The sequence below is a fragment of the Rattus norvegicus genome, chromosome 8 (genome assembly GCF_021556685.1).
Source record: "Rattus norvegicus strain SHRSP/BbbUtx chromosome 8, alternate assembly SHRSP_T2T, whole genome shotgun sequence".
NCBI classification, from domain to species: domain Eukaryota; kingdom Metazoa; phylum Chordata; class Mammalia; order Rodentia; family Muridae; genus Rattus; species Rattus norvegicus.
This window is the reverse complement of record NC_141541.1, coordinates 59,426,684-59,434,932: the sequence shown is the minus strand read 5'-3', so window position 1 is coordinate 59,434,932 and position 8,249 is coordinate 59,426,684.

The following is an 8,249-nucleotide window of genomic DNA, read 5'->3' as shown; positions in this document are numbered from 1 at the left end:
CTGTATACAAGTTCAACTCAGAGATGTTGGAAAAAAATGCTGAGCATAAAGCTGACAAGAGAAATCTGAAGAAAGAAGAGCATGATATATAGATATTAATGCAGATGTACAGACCTACTCACATACATTGGGAAACATGTAATCATATATACACATACACATTCACATTACATATACATATACATATTAGGGTAGTAGGTGCCATGTTCAAGCAGTATCTGTGGTATTTATTAAGGGGCTAAGGACACAGCAGAGTGGGTGTTAAGGGGAACAAAGCAGGCAAAACACCAGGTACTAGCACTATCAGGAGCAATGTCAACCATCAGTACCACAGAACAAGGAAGGCAAGACGTTACAGAATTTCAGTAGCACCAACAGCTGAAGGGAAGGTTTCCTCAGCCTGTGGGACATGGATGTCTGGTTAAACCACCGACCACCCATGGCCCAGAAAGCCTCGGAAGAAGAGCTGCTGGGTAGCAAACACTGAGCAGTTCCTTCAAACCTCTTAGTTCCAGCTTGCATCTCCTCTGGACTGAGTCTAAAAAGACATCAAGGACTTTTTGGTAGTGTCCTGGAATCCAGAGTCAGCAAGGGTGGGTCTGGAGAAGACAGGGACTCTACGTGCTGGAGACCTTCCTCCCTACAGCTTTCTGAAACACCATGGTTTGGTGAGCTCTTTGTCCGTTTTGTACACAGTATCTCCCATGCGTGTCCATAACATCTCCCCTTTGAGAATTTCCTGATGCCATCTCCCTTCTAAAATTAAACCCTATATAGATAATTTCTCACCTTAGGCACAATAGCTTTGTCCACCCAAATGGATAGCAAGTCTTTTGAAGGCAGAGGCTATCACAGACTCTCTTCCCAACAGCCTGCTCAACAAAAACCAGCAGTGGCCCTGACTGCTAAGGACCTAACAGTTTGACATGTACTGGGGGAAACAGCAGCGTGCCATAGGGAACCCTCTGCCATGCATTTACTTTTGTCCTGACAGTCTGTCCTCTGTGCCCCATCTCCCTTAACCACACATGGTACACATGCAGCCAGCACAGAAAACTGCAGTCTACACACTTCATTGCCATTGTAAATTAACTGCCACCACTTAAGATTCCCTGAAGAAGCACAGACCCGGTAAGCTCTTTTCTTTCTCTGAATGGTAATGTTCGGCAACACCAGGTCCATATCCTTATGACTGCTTTGACACTTCTATTTCACTGTCACCTCCTGGCCATTGCCAAGGACTTAAGTCTGTATTTGGTGTTCTAAGCAATGGTATCCCATTGGCTATCCTCTCCATGTGTGTAGCTGTTTCAGAAAAGAGTTGATCCTGGGTGCTTCCTCAGTGATGTTTTATCCTCTCCACCTTAACCAGATTCTTCTTTCTGCAAAAGGCATAACCCCATTTTTTTTAAGATACTCAGCGACTGTCCCCTATCAATTCCTCTATGAAGCACTCATTATCCAGATACCTTTCAGCGACAAGAACCCTGAGGCCCCGACCCTCCAGGTAGCCCAGGGTCTTTGAATATACTAATATTATATGCATGCTATTTCCCCAGGCTTTAGCCCACTCCTCATTCATGCAAACCAGCACCACCACAAATGTGTAGGCAACCACGGCACTGCCCTTGAGTCTTCTCATTTAATGCAAGGCCCTCCGCCCTGCTACCAATCTCTAGTCTCCGTTTCCCTCTTTATCTCCAACAGCTTTGAATCCTCCTTTAGAAACTTCCAACTGAATCCATCAGTGTGCCCATCCTCCCCCACCCCCTCAAGAGGAAGAGCCTATGTCAGAGAGAGAAACGCTGTTTCTGTGTGTTGCAGGAAGAGAAGAAAGGCCCTGGTGGTGTGAATCTCTCAGATGTCCCGCCCACGGGATCAACTATAGACACCCCTGCAGAGCACATCCACCTAAAATTTAGTTTTAGTGGGAAGACTAGAGCCAGATTACATGTACCCAAAGTGTTTGAAAACCTCCTTACTCATTTAGTGAGCCTTTCTCGGTAGAGCAGGATAGGCTTGGAGGTCCAAGTCTGATGCAATCCACAGGCAAAGAAGATGGGTGGTATGGTCTTTATTGCAGTTAGAGTCGTTGTGGAGTGAAGGCTCAGCTGTGAAGGTGGGACCCCTACCAGTACAGCAGAAGAGCACCACACCGCTGTGTCTGTTTCACTGGATGTGGAGGGTGTGGAGGGCAAGAAAGGTGCTGGGCCTTCAAACTATCAGTAAGCAGAGCTGGGTCTGAACCTCTGTTATAATATTTACTAGCTGGGTAATCCCAGCAAAGCCATTCGGCCACACTGAACCTGTGCCCCATACCGCTTAGAGGAAGCCACCACCAGCACTTTCCACCATGATGAGAGAATTAAATGAGATGGCAAGAACTCAATACCTAGGACAGCAAGCCTTCTGCGTCTGCAGCTTTGATGCCTACAGAATCAACTCGTCACAGATAAAACGTGCTAAGGAAGAATAAGGGAAGGGGGTGTGAAACTGAACAGGCACAGACTTCTTGCTCTGGTCAACGTTCCATAGACAGCATATGATAGCAGCAATTTAGAGAGCGTGTACACTTCCTAGCAGTAATCTAGAGATGCTTCAAAACATACAGGAAGGTGTGCGCAGGTTCCATGCAGGTATCCACCTTATTTTATCAGTGACTTAAGTGTTTTGGGTATCTGCACATCAGGGAAGGGGCCCTGGGATTACCTCCTATGGATATTGAAGGAGACTTAACTTGCAGATGCTCAGTGTCAGATACTTTCCCCCTTCCCTCTCCAAAGCTAATTCTGCACTGTGAGCCCTGAAGCCCCACCCCTCGCGTCCACTCCAGCACCTCACTCCTATCATTTACTTTCTTTCTTCTGCATCTTAAATTTCTTCCTCTGTACTGATGTCTTCCCTAACTGTTGGACAGCCGCGGTGTCTGTATGTCCTGCAGGCATCTCTAATCTGTTCCGAACACAGACCTGTAACTACTCCACACACATCCATGTCATTAGAAATTTTACCAAATCCTTGCTATGTTTCCCCTACACTGAACACCTGGTTAGCCATCTGATTGTCTGAGTCCCAGATGTAAAGTCTCTCTAACGCTGTTGTCCAACGTCTTATCCTTTCTAGCTCCTCACTGTTCTCTGTCACTCGTTTCTAGATATCCCAATTCAGCTTCTGCTTTTAAAATCTCTCTGTTAATTTTGTAATTATACAAGAGTGGATTTCGCTATGCTAGAAACTGAAAAAAATACATAAAGTCTTATCAGCAGGCGAAAACATCAAGCAAATAAACTAACAATCTCCATAGTGGTCCTCTGTGCATTACCAGACTATGGCTTTCTTTATTTGTTCTGAATTTTCTATAGCATGTACTATTGTTCTCATAGGTGTTGTTTTAAATAGAGGCTCTACTGCTTCCCTCAGAATTTTGTTTAATCAAAACTACCTAGGTAGACAGGATACTTGGCAATATGCCCTTGAAGTAGGTAGTCAGTTTCCACAATGAACTCAAGTGACTCTGATCTTCACATTTTATTATGTTAATAAGGCTGAGCTGTGTGCCCAATAAAGTATCATAAAGTGAAGGTATGGGACACCAGGGACAAACTATAAAAGATATACTGTGTTATCTCCTCCAATCTTTCACTGCAAGGGATGTTAGGTACCGTATCATGAAGATACCCAAACAGACCTCCAGAGTGGTACAGGCATGAGAAATGCAGTTTTCCAGACACAAGCCGGTGCTAAGCTGTGCAGACTTGTGAGTGAGAGTCCATGGAAGCAGACTTTCTGGCTGTGTCACATGCACAGGCAACTTCAGGCCAGGCTGACATCTTAATACAACCTCATGCAAGGAAGCTCTGGGCCACAATCATCCATCAAGGACATTCCCTAAGTCACTACTCACAGAAGCCATGAAGTCACCAGCTGTTTTTAAGTTGCTAAGTTTTGGAGTTGGATCTGTAAATAGCAATAGCCGACTACTGTAACCCCTAAATTATCGCTCTAACTTTCTGTCAGCCCTGCCCCTTGAGCTCTGTCCTATCATACTGAATTGGTAAGCAGGTCCTGGATAGTTGGAGAAATTCATTCCTGTGTATTTGTCAATGCCTTTACAGTCCTTTACAAGGCTTAGCTCAAAGCACACTCCCCAACAAACAGAGTAGATTCCTATCTCCTTTGCACGGCCTATCTCCCCACGTTTACAATACCAAGTATCCCACTCTGCAGCAGAAAGGAATGGCTATATTCACATCTCTTCCTAGACCGTGAGGTATGCAAGGCTATGGCCTAGTCATTATTAATCTTTGTGTCCCTGGTATACCGTGTGTGTGTGTGTGTGTGTGTGTGTGTGTGTGTGTGTGTGAGAGAGAGAGAGAGAGAGAGAGAGAGAGAGAGAGAGCATTTTAGCTCAGAAAAGAGGCTAAAAGTCATCTGTTAAAGCTCACGCAGTAAGTTAAGAACCCACAACCACTGGTTAATCAGGTCCGTGTCACTGCAGCTTTAGAGCTCGCAGAAAATAACAAAGAATAAAACAGGATGATTGCTCAAAACCTAAACCCTGAGTAAAATGTAGTGCAATCCATAGAAGAGCTTGTTCAAACAGATATTCAGGTATAGTTAAGACTGAATTGTGTCTCTCAAAACACTGTAGATGCCATAGAGGGAGCTAACATGACACAGTCAAGCCATGTGACAGACACCCAAAACTCCTATGCTGACAAATCTGTATTAGTTTATCAGTACTGGTATTTTATTGTATTTTTGATGTTTTCAATTTTTATTTTTCTATTTTTGAAAGTAGATATTTTTCATACAATACATTCTGATTGTGGTTTCCCTCTTCTAATTCCCCCCAGACCCTCCCTACTTTTTCCTCACATCCAAATCCACATCCATCCATTCATTCTCTCTCTTGTCAGAAAACAAACAAGCATCTAAAAATGATGATAAGATTTAAAAAAGAAAGAAACCAAAATAGAACGAAACAAATAACCAAGAAAAAAAGCCAAAGAAAATACACAAGAATCATGCAGAGATATAGAGACACACATGTTTGCACACACAGAAATCCTATAAAAACACAAAACTGGAAACCACAACATATATCTATATATTTAAGAAAAACTGACAAAGCATTCTAATACAAGGTACCTCAATATTTACACTGCGTTCAGTATGTGTTGTCCGTATATACTGCTGGGTGTGGGGCCTGCTCTTACAGAGTAGTTTCTATACCCAGTGGGACTCCATTGGAGGAAACCATGTTTTTATTTGCAAGCAGTTAAACAACTAAAGATAGCTTCTGAGGCAGGAGTGGGAACCTGTGTTGCAGTATAATTAAAAAAGCACAGGACCGGTTCCTGCGAGTTCCCACTCCACGCAGATCTGCGTGCTCTGTTTTTCTGTCAGCCGCTTTCACACACTTGTGCCCTTGGTGGTTTGTTGCCATGCCTGATACACACATCTAGTTCTGTGAGCCATGCTAGGGTGGCCCATGCCACGCTAGCCCCAAGCATTCTATAACCCAGCATGGCTTTCTGTCATGGACTCTGCTCACACTCCCAACAACCAGTTAAGTCATGACTCAACAAACTCGAACCCAACAACCAGATTTATATGTTCAATGCTCAATGTACAATACATCCACACAATTAACTTACAACCAGTTGATAAGGATATAAACCACTCACCTAGATAAGATATAATTTGCTCATCTAGACATACAAAGCCCTGTACACATCTATCCCTTAAGAATATTCATAACAACCTGTAAATGTGCAGAGAGAAATTTTAACATCCGCCTCCATGTTCTCTTGGCTGCTCTCCCCTCCTCCGGTGTTCTCTAAAACTTTTCTCCCGCCCATCCTACTTTCTCATCCAATGCCAGGCCTCATTCTATCCTGTACCTGCCTTCACCTGTATAATGATATCGACCTACAAAAACCCATGTCCACTCCGCCCACCTCAGTGCTGGGACCCCATCAGGCCCAGATTTGTGCAGACTCAGACATGTACAAGTCACTTGCATGCTACCAGAGTCTTTGTGAGTTCGTATGTGCATCGGCTGCTGTGTTTAGACAGTCTTGATTCCTTGGTTTCAGTCCCTCTGACTTTTACAATCTTGTGCCTTCTCTTCTGCAGGGTTCCCCGGGCCCTGAGGGGAGAAATTTGGTGGAGACGCCTCATTCAGACTGAACACTCCATGGTCTCTCACTCTACTTTGCCTAGCTCTGGGCCTCTGTGTTCCATGTTTCCTGCAGGGTGTCTGAGCAAGAGATTGAACTGCATACAGCAGAATGTCTTTGGAAGTCATTGGATCGTTCCTTTAGCAGAACATTATTTTTTTCATTTTCCTCTAGGTCCCTGGTCTACCTAGTCTCAGGTTCATGACCACCTGAGCGTGTCAGGCATGGGTTCCTTCTCACAGCCTGGGCCTGAAATCCAATCAGATATCTGGTTGGCTACTCCCACAGGCTTTGTACACTGTGCTTGTGAATCTTGCAGGCAGGGTATCATTGTAGGCTGTGAAGGGTTTGCAGCTGGATTGGTCTTTACCATGGTCCTGTGGTAGCGTGCAGCATACTTTCCAGTAGCATGAACACTAGCCCATAGGGATGAGGGATCTGGGTAGATACCAGTTCAATGTATTCTCCATGTTTGATGGGTTGGGTACGTGCTGTCTTCAGAAACAGGGGCTTACAGTTAGTAGATGGAGAGCAACCAGAAGACCTAATGATAGCCAGAGTTGTATGTGGGTCCCCATGAGGCCCCTTTGTCCAACAACTCTATTAGACGTAACTTGTTCCTAGAACTGGAGACTTCATTTGTTGACAAGAGTTGTCTAGTTGGGGCCCTGTCTCTCCCATTGTTCGGTGATTTCATTTAGATTGCCTTCATATATGTGTATATTATAGGATGCTTGTACTGATTTAGGTTCCCATACAACCCCTCAAATGGACCTAAATTTTAGCTATCCCTCCCCATATTCTCCTTAATCTCCCTCTTTCCTACTCCTTCCTGTCTGATCCTCCCATTCCCACCCACTCCCTGCATCTATTCATAGCTACCCATTCTATTTCCCCTTCCTATGGAGATCTATCCCCCACCCCAGTCCCTCACTCTATGCCTAACCTCTGTGGTTATATAGATTATAGCCTTCTTTACCAGCCAACATGCATAAATAAGCAAAATTTTAACATCAGTTTAAAAGGACACACTTCTCTAAAACATTTAGTCTTTCAAACTGAGATATATGCTCCCATGAAATAACCATTAATTTATACCAACTGAAACCATGCTTCAAGTATTGATTTATAAATGATTTTAAGGAGCCAGACATTTATGGACATCTCATCTTGAGTTAAAATAAGAATTATTAGCATTTAAAGTCATCATGGCATTTTGAACAAAGTATTTTTGTAGATTTTCCTTCCCTCTCATACACCCTACTCAACATTACTCCTGTTGTGACTTCTCCTCTCCAATCTCGTTTCCTCTTTTGAATTTTTTTTGAATTATGAGGAATTTAAAGACAGCCATGTTGGCATCACACATTTGAGCTCAACTGTCTTCACAGTATCAAGCTGAGTTCTAACATGGGATCTCAGATTCGGTGGATCTGTGGCTTGTCTTGTTCTCGTCAGATTTCTATAACAATGTACCATATTCCAGGTAATCCATAACAAGCTAAACTTAGCTCTGACAGACTGGGATGTCCAGCTTGACAGCACCAACAGAATTGGTATGTGGTGAAGGCTTGCTGCCTGTTTCAAAGATGCTATCTCTTGTTGTGCGCACCCTGGAGGTGTGAATGCATGTCCACAAGGCAGAAGGGTAGGAGGCTCCCACAAGCCTTTCTGTGTTCACAAGGGCATTCATTTCACTCACAAAGGCACAGTCCTCATAGCCTGATGGGGCGCTGAGACATAGATGTTCCAGTCTTAATTCCTTTATCTGAACTCATCTCTGCCTCTTGAGAAACCTGACAAGGCTTCAATAACCCATCAAAATTATGGGTACTATGCTGGACTAGAAAAATTATGATTCTGACCTTTTTTAAAGCTTCAGTTGCTTTGCTGTCACCTATCTGAAGCTATACAACAAAAGAAAATGTGTTTTTTTTTCCACTAGCATGAATTTTAGTAGAAAGTATAAACTTGATTTTTGTAAGTATCAAGACAAATAAATATCGCTCGAGGGTGTCAGTTTGACTGTAGGTAAATGTGCATGAAAGAAACGCTCTGTGCGAG